The following is a 15878-nucleotide window of genomic DNA, read 5'->3' on the forward strand; positions in this document are numbered from 1 at the left end:
TCCATAATGTGGCCAAATCAAATTTATATACCTGCAAAATTATTTTCCACTTCATATATTCAATGACTCGCCCGATGAAAGCAAGCATGCCAGATGTCTTCATTAACACCTTGGTCACGTGTATTGCTATTTTTAGGGAACTGAGGACATACACTCCCAGATTCGTTTGAATCTTAATGTTACTTTGGATTCTGCCATTTATAGTATAATTAATACCGAAATTCGATATTCCAAAATGCATCATCTCTCATTTGTCCGGATTAAACTCCATCTGCCATTTGTAGGCACAAAGCACCATCTATCTATGTCCTGTTCTTCCCTCTGACAATCTTCGGCGCTACCAGCAACTCCAATCAGATTTTCCATCATCCGCATTTTTTAAAATTAGACCACCAACATGTTCCTCCAGCAGAGGTCCCAGCATCGATCACTGTGGAACGCCACTAGCTACAGATCCCCATTCCGATAAACATCCTTCCGCCTCTTGTCTCTGCCTTCTACAATCAAACCAGTTCTGTTTCCATCTAGCCAGACCACCCCAAATCCCATGCAATGTAATTTCTTGTACCAGTCTGGTATGTGGGCCCTTGTCAAAAGGCTTACTAAAGTCCATATGAGCTACACCTACATCTCTTCCCTCATCAATTTTCATTGCCACTTATTCAAATAACTCAATCAAGTTGGTGAGATATGACCTCCCCTTACAAAGCAATGTTGCACTTGTACGTTTTCCTCATGGGTTTCCTTCGCCCGCTCCTGTATCTTCCCACAATTCGAAACACACAGTGGTTAAATGCATTTCTCATGCAAAATACTCCCTCAGTATACCCGAACAACGTGTGGCATTGGGGTAACTTTCACACTAACTTCATTTCAGTCTTCATTCAAGCCTGCTTGATTCACCTATGAATAAATATGAAGCGTTAGCCATGACCACAGTATAACAATACTCCTGACCCCTTTTTCTCAGTAAAAACCTGACAGCACCAGATTTCAGTCCAACTGATTTATTTGATCGTAAATTCACTAGCTTTCGGGGTTTCCCTCTTCGTCAGGTGAATGGAGAGTTCTGGCCTCAGACAGAGCATATAACAGCACAGACTGTTTACAGATTACTGATTAGAATGCGAATCTTTACACCTAACCTACTGTTCAAGTCTTAAAGTGGCCGACAATGTGTGTGGAAGGGGCACTGATCGCAGGCTAAAGAGATGTGTATTGTCTCCAGACAGTACAGTAAGTGAGGTTTTGCAAACCCAGGCAAGTCACGGGGGTTACAGATAGCGCGACGTGAATCCAAGATCACGGTTGAGACCGTCCTCATGTGTGCGGAACTTGGCTATCAGTCTCTGCTCAGCGACAATACACCTCTCTTTAACCTGTGATCAGGGCCCCTTCCACTCACATTGCCGGCCACTTAAAGACTTGAACAGCAGGTTAGGTGTAAAGACTCACATTCTAATCAGTAATCTGTAAACTGTCTGTGCTGTTATACACTCTGTCTGAGGCCAGAACTCTCCATTCACCTGATGAAGGGGCAAACCCCGAAAGCTCGTGAATTTACTATCAAATAAATCATTTAGACCGAAACCTGGTGTTGTCAGACTTTTTACTGTGTTTACCCCAGTCCAATGCCGGCATATCCACATCATAACCCTTTTTCTCAACCACAGTTTTCCTGCTGCTTCTGCATTAGCGAAAGTTTGCAGTAGGAGGTCCTATAAGGAGAGACTGAGGGATTTGGGATTTGGGGTTGTTTTCGTTAGAAAGAAGGCGGCTAAGAGGGGATCTTATTGAAGCATATAAGATGATTAGAGGTTTAGATAGGGTGGACAGTGATAGCCTTTTTCCTCGGATGGAGAAAGCTAGCACGAGGGGGCATAGCTTTAAATTAAGGGGGGGGGGGGGTAGTTATAGGACGGATGTCAGGGGTAGGTTCTTTACCCAGAGGGTGGTGAGGGATTGGAATGCCCTGCCTGCTGCAGTTGTAAATGCGCCGAGTTTGGGGGCGTTTAAGAGATCCGTGGATAGGTTTATGGATGGAAAGGGATTGGTTTAGGTTAGAGGGTCATTGTTTTTTAACTGGTCGGCTCAACATCGTGGGCCAAAGGGCCTGTTCTGCGCTGTAATGTTCTATGTTCTATGTAACATTTGAGCTGCCATTCCTGTGGAGAACGTGCCAAGTCCAGAGAGAGAATGATCCACACATGGTTCCTGACGCTGGGAGGCAGCAGTGCTAACGCCTTCACCACTGTTCCAGCCATCAACTTTTTAAAAAGACCACACCAGAATCATTCCTCTTATGAGGAAAGGCTGAGAGACTTGAAGTTATTTTCATTGGAGAGAAGGTTACGAGGTGTCCTAATTGAGTCAGGCAAGATGATCAGAGGATTGGATAGGGTGGGCAGTGAGAGCCTTTTTCCTCGGATGGTGATGGCTAACACAAGGGGACGTAGCTTTAAATTAAGGGGTGGTAATTATAGGACGGAAGTAGGTTCTTTACTCAGAGGGTAGTAAGGGTGTGGAATGCCCTGCCTGCAGCAGTTGTGGACTCGCCAACTTAAAGGGCGTTCAAATAGTCAGTGTATGAGCATATGGATAACATTGGAATAGTTCAGGTTAGATTGGCTCCACTGGTCGGCGCAACATCGAGGACCGGATGGCCTGTACTGCGCTGGAATGTTCTATGAATGTGACCCTTAGTTGTCCTCAAATAAGCGACTGAAAACAATAGCTTACAAACAATTAAATGCACCTCTCTGTACCTCTGCCACTGTGTGACACAAATAACAGTATACAGTAATGATAATACAGTGTGCCTCAGGGATCTGTTTTGGGGCCACTGTTGTTTGTAATTTTTATTAATGATCTGGATGAGGGTATAGTTGGGTGGATTAGTAAATTTGCTGATGACACCAAAGTTGGAGGTGTGGTAGATTGTGAGGAAGGGTGTCATAGTCTGCAGGGAGACTTAGATAGGTTGCAGAGCTGGGCCGAGAGGTGGCGGATGGAATTTAATGCGGAGAAGTGTGAGGTAATTCACTTTGGTAGGAACAACAGATGTGTCGAGTATAGGGCTAACGGGAGGACTTTGAATAGTGTGGATGAACAGAGGGATCTAGGTGTGTGTGTACATAGATCCCTGAAAGTTGGGAATCAAGTAGATAAGGTTGTCAAGAAGGCGTACGGTGTCTTGGCGTTTATTGGTAGGGGATTGAATTTAGGAGTCGCAGTGTAATGTTGCAACTGTACACTACTCTAGTGAGGCCGCACTTGGAGTACTGTGTGCAGTTCTGGTCCCCGCATTACAAGAAGGATGTGGAGGCGTTGGAGAGGGTGCAGAGGAGGTTTACTAGGATGTTGCCTGGTATGGTGGGGAGGTCCTATGAGGAGAGACTGAGGGATCTAGGGTTGTTTTCGTTGGGAAGAAGGCGGCTAAGAGGGGATCTTATTGAAACATATAAGATGATTAGAGGTTTAGATAGGGTGGATAGTGATAGCCTTTTTCCTCGGATGGAGAAAGCTAGCACGAGGGGGCATGACTTTAAATTAAGGGGGGTAGCTACAGGACGGATGTCAGGGGTAGGTTCTTTACCCAGCGGGTGGTGAGGGATTGGAATGCCCTGCCTGCTGCAGTTGTAGATGCGTCTAGTTTGGGGGCGTTTAAGAGATCTCTGGATAGGTTTATGGACGAAAAGGGATTGGTATAGGCTAGTGGGTCATTGTTTTTGTAACTGGTCGGCGCAACATCGTGGGCCGAAGGGCCTGTTCTGCGCTGTAATGTTCTATGTTCTATGTTCTATGTTCTAAAGGGTAGGTTTTAAGAGTCTTCATGAAAGACAACTGAAAAGTAATTTGTTTATTATTGTTGAATGTTTTGTTATCATAGAACCCTACATTGCAGAATGAGGGCCTTCGAGTCTGCGCCGAACACAATCCCACCCAGGCCCTACCACCATACATTATACCCACTAATCCATCTAACCCTGGATGCTAAGGGGCAATTTTTTAGCATGGCCAATCAACCTAACCCTCACATCTTTGGACTGTGGGAGGAAACCAGAGCACCCGGAGGAAACCCACGCAGACACGTGGAGAATGTGCAAACTCCACACAGACAGTGACCCCTGCCGGGAATCGAACCCAGGTTCCTGGAGCTGTGAGGCAGCAGTGCTAATCCACTGTGCTACCGTTCCGTCACTTCTATTAACACTTCCAGCAAAATGTTAGAATGGTATAACATCTTGTACTTGAATATTACTGTATATACCACATTATTTCATTTGCAGTCAAAGCCGCAGGTGCACTGTGTTTGTTCAGATAACCGTAACTAATAACAAGCATCTGGGGTTATAAATTTCCCCATAGAGAAGTGGATCTCATAAATGCAGTGTTCCTTCAAAGGAAAACACCGAGTAAAGACAGGAACTGCGGCTTCAGGACAGCAACTGCTTCTCAGTCATGGGATATTCATTCATTCTTCCGATAGAGTACATTTACTATCCTGCACTGGCAGCAGTTGGAGTTCCTGGTGAGTTCTTAATAATCTGTTAGTGATGCATAACTGTGCTGGGTCATTTGTTGATAAATGTGTCGCCTGTTTTCCCAAAATTCCTGTTTTAATTTAATCAGTTGAAATATGAACTTTCTTAAATCATGTTTTCCTTTGCTCTTTTCAGCTTTCCATTTCTGGAGAAATTATAATAACAAAATTCCATTGTTTGCCGTAAATTAGGCTCTTTTATAGATGCTTTGGGAAAGGTGGTTTCTTGTCAATTAAATATGATAAACACCCCACCATCTATGATGAATGAAGGGTCTCCTCATCTATGTCATACATGTTCCACCATTTAATATTAAACAATGGCCAACAGCACAGATTTTCCCACAGGAGAAACCATCTTTTCCAAATGAACACTGCTTAGACTTCTCAAGATCATACATAATTTATTTAAGTCGCCTCTTATTCTCCCTAAACTAAAGCAACATTCGTATTCCAGGACGTAGTTGATAAAACTTTATCTAAATTTCTTTCAGCACATTCATAGTCACCGTTCAATAAGTAGACCAATTTTGTCTTCAGTGCTCCACACGTTGCCTCACCAATGCCCTGTCCCACTGGAACATACATTCTCTGTGATAATGTCAGTTCCTCTCGCACTGAACTTTAACATCCCACTCTATTAATTAATTGCTGTATTTGCAAACTAAATAATTTTGTTAACGCACTGGAACATCATTCTGCACCTCAGTGCTCTGATATTGCTTATTTGTGGATAAAATAAACATTTTTCTCTTCCCACCGAAATGGGCAATTTTCCACGTTAGAGTAAACTTGCCAAATGTTTTCGCACCAACTTCATCTATCTTTCTGACCCCGCAGCCACATGTAATAGTAACCTACATTGCGCATGCAACATTTTTTTTCTTTTTTCGAAGCAGTGTAAATGTGGCCAGCACAATGAGCGACACCGTGTGGAGAGAAAGAAAAATGGAACCGATTGGCAAAATGATACGAGATCACTCACGAATTTACTGAGATTGTGCGAAAAAAGAAATGAATTGAAATGAACGAGTAAAATTCGTAAAGTTATTGGAACACTATTCTGCACACTGACTGTAATGAAAGCAAGAGAACTGGAAAAATACCATGCATTTGGAGAAGCAGATAACAGATGAGATTAAAGATTATTGACGAATAACAAGAAGGGGTAGGGAATTATAATAGAAATAATGGAAAAGAAACAGGGGCAGTGACTTCACTGACCAGCGACATTAAATGAGTTGGAGGAAAACACAAGTTAAATTTAGAACAAAAGTAAACAACGATCAATGTCTTTAATAATTGTAACAAACATACACATATACACCAGCCCGCTGAGAAAGGTAACATTGCATGCAGATTAATTAGAAAACTAATTGATTGGGATTCGTATCTATTTTGTGTTAAATGTAATGATGACACAGGGAAAAAATAAGCAGGTCATTCTTCCAGCAGAGACGACTTATTTCTACAGTTATCAGTATAAAATCCAAATAAAGGAAAATCAGCCAGTCTCAGTTTTTGGATTTAATGACGCAAAACATGGGAGACCACATAGGAAAGGGGAAAGTAGGCAACAAATGACAACAACAGTTGCCATAGCATTAACATAATTAATATGATGAAACAAGAGGAATAATTATTACAGAGAGATATGAATGGGACAAAGATTAATGTTTGAAATAGAACGTTGGTAAATAAACTGAACATCAATATTGGTGAACAATGAAGTATATCAACGATGTGAAAACGCAGATGTTACTATTTTAGCTCTGAGGTAAGATAAACAAAATAGTTATGGAATACCGTAATTTAAAAGACGATACAGATTGTAAAACGTTTTCAATTCTGTTTTAGATCGTACAGCACAACAATTTCATTACTCTATGTACAACAATCCTCATGTCTGCGTCAATGCCAAATCTCTTCTAAGTCACTGCAAACCCTTCCCAAACAAATTCCTGAGTGTCGTTTCAAACACATTGTTTCCACACCTGCATTCCCAAAAGATAGATAATAAAAATCCTGTACCAGATATCCCTGCAATTTTGCAAGAAAAATAAATCAATTTCTCGTGCACCATGTTGCTAACGAATCTACAAATGTCTAGGTCATTGTGCTTGTCTTGCCTCCTTTGCCATTTAACAAACAGTACCCTCAGTAGTCTAAGTAGTTCACGTGGATTTCATCAAAGCCTGTGACAAGATTCCACCTGGGAGATTTGTCGAGAAGGTAAATTCACATTGGATTCAGAACAATTTGATGAATTGGATTCAAACTTGACTGAGTTGTAGGAGGCAGTGTGATAACAGCCGGCTGTTAGAGTGACTGGAAGCCACTGTCCAGTGGCTTAGGACAGAACTCTGTGTTGCCTCACCCCACAGTAAATGTCATGTATGTAAATGACAGAGATGACAACGTGAGGGATCGGATGAGTAACTTTACACATGCCACAACCGTTGGCCAGGTGACACAAGTGTTGGTGCAGGATTATAGATTCCTGGTTCACTTGGATAGTTTCTGGGAGTAAACCAAAAGAGAAAATGCTGGAAAATCTCAGCAGGTCTGGCAGCATCTGTGAAGAGAGAAAAGAGCTGACGTTTTTGAACCCAGGCGACCCTTTGTCAATGCTCAGTGTCGAGTGTTTTCAAGTGGCGGAGCACGGAACTGAGTGTGGCTTTCAGAATGCTGATAGAGCAGCACTTTGGAGAATGTTGTTTTGCCTGGAGGCACCTATAATACTGGAGGTTACACGCGGGATGGAATTTGATTTGAAATCCGCTTTAGTAAACAAAACAAGTCAGAGTGAATTCAGCTACATTGAGTGCCAAGAGACTAACGCAAGGTTGTGTGATCATTACCTTAATGCTCGGAGTGTAATGGGTAAAACTGATGAATTAAGGACGTGTGTTTACACTTGGATGTTGATAACGTTGCAATCACAGAATCATAGTTGGCGGAGAGGCAAGACAGGAAACTCAATATTCCGTTGTATAGGATATTTAGGCCAGGCAGAGGAGTATGTAAAGAGAAAGGTGGTGTAGCACTATTAATTAAGAAGTCTACCGCTCCGAAATCGGGATGATATCTTGAAAAGGTCTACAAATGAGGCTTTGTGGTTCGACTCTCAGAATATTACCGGGCTAGCTAAATGACAAAAAAATTAATATAGGTCCTGAAAATGTCAATGTGAAACAAAGAGGCAGATATCATAGAACCCTACAGTGCAGAAAGAGGCCCTTCAGCCCATCGAGTCTGCACCCACCACAATCCCACCCAGGCCCTACCCCCATATCCCTACACAGCTACCCGCTAATCCCTCTAACCTACGTATCTCAGAACACGAAGGGGCAATTTCTTATCGTGGCCAATCAACCTAACCCGCACATCTTTGGACTGTGGGAGGAAACCGGAGCACCCGGAGGAAACCCACGCAGACACCAGGAGAATGTGCAAACTGCACACAGACAGTGACCCCGAGCCGGGCAATCGAACCCAGATTCCTGGAGCTGTGAAGCAGCAGTGCTAACCACTGTGCTACCGTGCTGCCCCCACCGTGCTACCGTGCCACCCATATATAGACAAATAACTGAGCTGTGTAATTTTAATAATGACAACTAGTTAGTTGTAGCAAGGGATTTGAGCTCAGCCAAAGTAAATTCGAATTGGCATTCTGCAAACTGTTGAGTGGAGACAAGTTTCCTAAAATATATTCAGAGCAGTTTTATTGTATCAATATGTAAATGGCGAACAAGTGATGGAATGGCGGTGGGTCTGATTCTGGGGAAGAAAGCCGAACAAACTCTCAGTGTGGCTGTGCATGTACATATTTACTACAGTCACATGTAAGCCTACATTAACACTGCAATTAAGTTACTGTGAAAATCCCCGAGCCGCCACACTCCGGCGTCTGTTCGGGGACACTATGGTCGATGCACCTCTCCAGCATGTCTTTCGGGCTGTCGTAGGAAATCGGACCTCCCAGCCGAACACACGCAGTCAGGGGGAGAATGTGCATACTCTACACAAGCTGGAAACCGTGAATCGAACATGGGCCCCGCTGCGCTATGGGGCAGCAGTGCGAACTACTGCTTTGCTTTGCCAAGGAGGAGCATTCTCGGAATAGTGAACACGACATTTTATGGTTCAAGAATGTGAAGGACAAGCATTAAGATGGCCAGAAAAATATGGCTTTGGATTCTAGCAAGGCAGAATTTATGCAAATAAATCAGAATCTGGACCATGTTGACTGGGAAGAGGTTTTATGGGTAGAACAACAGCGGACAACTGTGTGTCAACGCGGGTTACGGGCATAGGTTGTCATTCAAAAAGTTACTCTGGAGAGTTCAGGTAAAATATTTTCCCTGCAGGAGGAAATGGAGAATCATGGACTTGTCCTGGACATTTCAGGGGCTGGATAGGGATGCAGAGACAGTCTTTCACTTATTCCAAGGGAGCAATTCAGCAAGGGGAATAAAGCAAGCGTAAGAAACAAATTTGGAAATCAATTAGAATTTCAGAAAGTAGACATGCAAAATGATTCGTGAAGAAAATTCGGGAAAAACATGAGATTTTCTACAAACGGATCAGAAAATAAAGATTAACTAAGGAAAGAAAAGGTGTCATTGAGAAACCGAGAGGGTTGTCTATGTGTGAAGCCTCGGGAATAGTGTTAAATGAATACTTCTAGTCTGTTTTCAATCAAACAAAACAAACATTAGGTTCATAATTCATGAGAACTGTGAGGTATTTGCACAATTTGACATCGGAACTTAAGAGGTATTGGCCGTTCTGAAGGGCATGAACATGGACATGTCTCCAGGTCATGAAGATTTGGATCTACAGCTCATGTGGGAGGTGAGACGGGAAATTGCCGGGACTCTGACACATTCTGTGATTCCCTCTTTGGTGAGTGGAAATGCCAGGAGACTGAAGGAAAGGGAACATGATCCAACTGTACGAGCAACTTGGTGGAAATGTAAGAATACATTTTAGACCAGCAAGCCTTAGGTAGGTGATAGGGAAACAACTGGAGAAAGTTGTGAAGGAGAAAAGTAATCCCCAATTGGAAAACTGTGGGTTAATTACGGATAACTATTAATGGATTGTCAGGGGGCGGTCAGACTTAATAAATTTGATACCGTTTTTGGAAAATTTCATCGGATGTGCGGATGAGGGAGATGCAGTTGTGTAACATATATATGGATTTTCCCAAAACATTGGAGAATGTTCCACATGGGAGACTGGTGGAGAAGATGGATGTACATGGATCTCAGAGGAACTTGGCAAGGTGGATCCTACACTGCTTTCTTGATATGACACAAAGGATAGCGGGAGATGGGCATTTGAATTGTTCAGGTCAGAGACAGTTACTGCTTATTATATACATAATTGGTATTGGTGATAATGTTGGGGGCTGGGAGGATTTGGGGGGAAGCCTTATAACCAAGTTTCCAGCTGACACCAAGATTGGTAGACTACTTCATGGTAAAGAAGAATGCCTTATGTTGCAGAAGGATATGGATGGGTTGGTCGGAAAGTTGGAACATTCTCAAATGTTTTGGGAAAATCCATATATATATATACATATATTACACAACTGCACAAGCAGTTCAATCCTAGAAGAAAATGAGGAAGGTCGGAGAATGGATGGAACTTGGGGTATTTATTCACATGTTCATGAAGGCAGCAGAGCAGGTGACTGCGACAGTTAAGAAGACCTGTGAGATGCTTGCTATTATCAACCATATCATTGTGTAGACGAGAAATGGTGTAATGTTGGAGTTGTACATAACGTTGGTTCGGCCACAGCTGGGCTACTGTGTGAGGCACTGGTCACTTGGCGATCAGAAGAAAGGAATTGCAGGAGAGAGGGTACAGATGAGACTCACTCGGACATTCCCTGGGATGGAGAATTTGACATATTGGGATAATCTGTATAGAATTGGATTGATTTCACTAAAACAGAGAATAGTAACGGGGAATGGAGTGACGGGGGGGTGGGGGGGGGTGGGGGGAGGTGGTGGGGGGCATGGCTGAGGACAATACGACTATGCGTGGCATGAATAGAGTGAATTGGACCCCTTACTTGAGATTATATCACGACATAGTTTTAGATTAAGAGAAAGAAGATTCAGAGGAGATTTAAGGAAAAGGAAAGTGTTCAGATGGTGGTAGGAATTGCAGAATACTACATGGGAAGATAATGGGGGCAGGTAACCTTAACAACTTTAACGCGTATTTGGATGTGCACTTGAAACAGCGTGGCATTCAAGAATATTGGAGCAATGTGGAAAATGGAATTAGCGTGTGTTATTGCCGTGTCAACCCAATGAGTCAAAGGGCCTTTCCTGTGTTGTCTGACTCTATAAGATTACAGCTGAATGATTCGATTGGTTTGAGTGTGCACACATGTTGGCACAGAGGAGACATAGCGGGGACATGACTGAGATGTATAAAATTAGGACGGAAAATAATGCAGGTGACAGGGAGAACCAGTTCTTATTGTTGGAGGGACCAATGCCTAGTGTTCGTAGATTTATGGTAGTTGGCAGGAAGTTCAGTGGAAATATGAAGGAAATGTTTTTCCGTTGAAACTTTGGTCGGATTATTGGAATTGACTGTGTGAGAGGGTGGTGAATGCAAAAACCGTTATAAAATTTAAGAACTAATTAAATCTCCACTTGTCAAAACATAAAAGGCCAAGTGTTGGAAAATGGGTTGGAATATTTAGATAGATTGTCTTTGGCAGAGATGAGATGGGCTGATGGGTTATTTCCTGTGCTGAAGATTTCTATGACCCTATGACTTCCATTTGAAGGAAATACACAGTTGTCATTAAACCATGTCCTTATTACCAGCCTCTCTCTGAGGGGTAATGTTGAGTTGGCACCCACTCTTCGATGAACCATTATCAAGTAATACTGTCTTCTTTGTAGATATCCTGGAAATGACCCCAGTGTGTCCAGTAAGTGCTCATAAGGTATCCATGGGCTGCCGCTTCATGCACACCCAATCTTCACTATCCAACACTCACCACAAAATAGTGAACATTATGTGAACTTCTTTCCAAGTACTTGCTATCTTTTGAGATGAGGAGAACAAAAATGTGCACCAAACAATTAATGTTGTCTTTGTCAGCAATTATCCAATTGTGATTTGAACTCGCTAAAGTTGATAATATTCTTTCCTATGTGGCCAACTGCGTTTATTTGTAAGTATTAACTTGGTTGCATTCTTTGCAGACAGGACAAATGGATAAGGATGAATGAGGAGACAGTTGGCAGAACAAGATCAACGCGGAGAAATGTTAGGTCATTTGTTCAGAAGAATAACTAATAAATAGGGATCTAATTCTTTAGGCGACTCCACAGCTGACTGACCGGGTGCATCCACGCATAACTTGAAAGTGGTTGCAATGGAGAGAAGCAGAGTAAAGAAAAAAACAATACTGTTTTTCTTTAAGAGGAAGATGGCGTTCCAGAGCATGGAGATTATGTCCCATTTAAGCATGCTGTTTAGACTTCAGTGGGAATATTGCTTCCAGTCCTGAATGCCATATTATCTGAATGCATTGGCGAGATTACAGAGAATCATTACAAGAAAGATCCCAGGGATGAGAAATTTTGTGATGGGAATCGATTGGAGAAATTTGGAATCTTCTTCATGGGGAGCAGAAGGCTAAGAGTAGATTTGACAGGTGTTCGGAATCTTGAGGAGATGTGCGCCTGTGGTGCACAGAGTAAATTGGACACAGTCACAAATGTAACCTTTAACATTGAACTATGGACAGTCCCTGAGGGAAAATATCCTGTTGGCATCCATTCTTCGAAGTACCATGATGGCAGCTGAGGGCAACAACTGGATTGATTTCGAAAATAGAACAGAGAACATTCCAGCGCAGTACAGGCCCTTCAGCCCTCGATGTTGCGCCGACCAGTGGAACCAACCTAATGACCCTCTAACCTAAACTATTCCAATGTTACCCATATGCCTATCCACTGACCATTTGAACACCCTTAAAGTTGGCGAGTCCACAACTGCTGCAGGCAGGGCATTCCACGCCCTCTGAGTAAAGAAACTACCTCTGACATCCGTCCTATAACTACCACCCCTCAATTTAAAGCTACGTCCTCTCGTGTTAGCCGTCACCATCCGAGGAAAAAGGCTTTCACTCTCTACCCTATCTAACCCTCGGGTCATCTTTTCTGTCTCAATTAAAATAAGCAAACGCATTGAGCGGAAGAAAATACCAGGCAAATGCATTGGAAGAGACAATAAGTTACAGTGTGCAGTTACAATGCCAGGTAGAGTGAGTTAAATTCCCTGCTCCCAACACGCTAAAAAAAAATCGATGATTCCGTAAATTCTGACGTAGATGATCTTTGATTTGAAGCATTTTCTAGCCCATGCCGTCCTCCTCCATAGTATATTTCCATTTCCAGCAGCACCCTATTGCCCCAACTGTTGTTCCATGCGTAGGACCGACGCCAATCAGGTATTAGCCACCATATTTCCTGAATGATCACCTTCTGATAGTCCTGTGACACACACTTTCAAAGCATTCCTCGGCTTTGTTCCACGTGCATTTTACATTGTAAGGAATGACTCTCCTTTTCGTCGAATCATAGAAACCTTATGTTGCAGAAAGAGATCATGCGTAACCCTCCGAGCTTACACCATCAACAATCCCACCCAAGACTATCACGTTAACCCCACATATTTATCATGTTAATCCTCCTGACGTTTGAGTCAATTTAGTAAGGGCCAATCAAACCAACACACACATCTTTGCTCTTCAAAAATTGATGGTATTTTGAACATTAAATGGTCATGCATATATAGATGCTGGAATCAGTGCTGTGGAAAATCATTGAATTTCATAATATGTCATCTCACTGTCCTCACTCGTGATCTGAGAGTTTTCTGAGTTGATGACATGTGATCACCTTGCTATTTACATTAGTTCCAATCTAATGTTTATACATATATGTAGAAAGAAAGAAGGCGGCTACGAGGGGACCTTATTGAAACATATAAGATGATTAGAGGTTTAGATAGGGTGGATAGTGATAGCCTTTTTCCTCGGATGGAGAAAGCTCGCACGAGGGGGCATGGCTTTAAATTAAGGGGGGGGTAGTTATAGGATGGATGTCAGGGGTAGGTTCTTTACCCAGAGGGTGGTGAAGGATTGGAATGCGCTGCCTGCTGCAGTTGTAAATGCGCCTAGTTTGGGGGCGGTTAAGAGATCCGTGGATAGGTTTATGGATGAAAGGGGATTGGTTTAGGTTAGAGGCTCATAATTTTTTAACTGGTCGGCGCAACATCGTGGGCCGAAGGGCCTGTTCTTCGCTGTAATGCTCCATGTTCTATGTTCTATGTTCTATGTGTTTATAATGCTGTGTTGAGGCTGGCCAATAACTCTCTATTTCATTCCACTCACTCCCTCCCCTTTCTCTCGTTTTTATTTCCAGTTAACTTCATTGCGATTGTGACACTGACTCGGGAAAAGTGTGGCCTTTCCAAATGTATCACGAGCTACATGCTGGCAATGGTAGTGACGGATTTGCTGGTTATTCTCACAGAGGTCATATTATTTCGGATAGGTTATGAATTTTATCCCGGATCTTTACTTTCCCTTACCCCTGCGTGCAGCGTTATAGCTGTTCTGACTCGTGCCTCCAGAGACAGCTCCGTTTGGTTAACTGTCAATTTCTCGTTTGATCGCTTCATCGCTATTTGCTGCCTAAAGCAGAGAGAAAAATATTGCACAAAGAGAACTGCGTGTCTTGTAATAGCAACAACATGCATCTTGCTGAGTTTGAAAAGCACTGTTTGGTATTTTATATATGAACCTCATGAGATAATCGAAAACAAGCCCTGGTTTTGTGTTGTTACACCTAATTATTTTGTTGAACCAGGATGGGTGGCCTTTGATTGGTTTGATACAATTCTAACGCCAATGCTCCCATTCGTTTTAATATTACTGTTCAATGCTTTGACAGTCAGACACATACTAGTGGCCAGTAGGGTCCGCAAGGGACTGAAAGGTCGAAATATAGGAAAGAATCACAGTGATCCTGAGATGGAGAGTAGAAAAAAGTCTGTGGTTTTACTCTTCACAATTTCAGGGATTTTTATCCTTTTGTGGTTGACATATGTTGTGGAATTCCTATATTATAACTTTGCAGAAACAACACTTCTAGATTATACGGACTCATTAAACACATTTGCCCGTATCGGATTTATGCTGCAGAATTTGAATTCCTGCACAAACACTTTTATTTATGGGGTGACTCAGAGCAGATTCAGAGAGCAGTTCAAAAGTGTGTTGAAATGTCCAGTTAATGCATTTATCAAATTAGTTAACAATAAAAGCAACTGAAGTCTGTACAGAATAAAATCGACCATTCCCAGATTGTTTTGTTAAGGCCACAGAACTACAATAAAATGCAATGCCTACAAAGCTTGCCAGTCTTTTGCTTTGATATTTTTGATTCAGGTGTGGTAAAGCATTTCTACACAAAGCAGTGCTGACTGTCCCTAATCAAATTATTCCTTTCTAGATTATTATAAATCTGATCTCTTTCCAAAACTTTGCCTACAACAGAAGTAAGGCTCACTGGTCTATAAATACTGGGGTTGTCTCTACTCCCCTTCTTGAAAAAGGGGACAACATTTGCTATCCCTCAGTTTTCTGATACTATTCCTGTAAACAATGACGACCTAAAGATCAAAGTTAAAGGTTCAGCAATCGCCTCCCTAGCCTCCAAGAGAATCCTAGGACAAATCCTATCTGGCCCAGGGAACTTATCTATTTTCATACTTTCCAGAATTGCTAACACCTCCTCCTCATGGATCTCAGTCCTGTCTAGTCTAATAGCCTGTATCCCAGTATTCTTCTTGACAACATTTTCCTTTTCCTGTGTGAATACTGATGAAAAATATTCATTTACTGCCTCTCCAATCTTTTCAGACTCCACGCACAACTTCCCACTATTTTCATTAACTGACCCTAATCTTCCCCTAGTCATTCGTTTATTGACTGACATTCCAATAGAAAGCTTTAAGATTTTCCTTTACCCTACCTGCCACAGGCTTCTCATGTCCCCTCCTGGTTCTTGTTAACTCTCTCGTTAGATCCTTCCTGACAAACTTGTAACTCTCAAATGCCCTAACTGAGCCTTGACGTCACATCTTAACATTAGTCTTCTTCGTAATGTCTGTGAGTAGCCCAGTGCTTCATGTCGTTAGTGTACGCTTAAACTGGACCAGATGCTGGGCAAGACAACAGCTCAGTGACTATCACTGTTTGCTGTTCAGACACATGGATTTG

Source organism: Carcharhinus amblyrhynchos, unplaced genomic scaffold (assembly GCF_965287045.1).
Source record: "Carcharhinus amblyrhynchos unplaced genomic scaffold, sCarAmb.v2.hapA scaffold_46, whole genome shotgun sequence".
Lineage (NCBI taxonomy): Eukaryota > Metazoa > Chordata > Chondrichthyes > Carcharhiniformes > Carcharhinidae > Carcharhinus > Carcharhinus amblyrhynchos.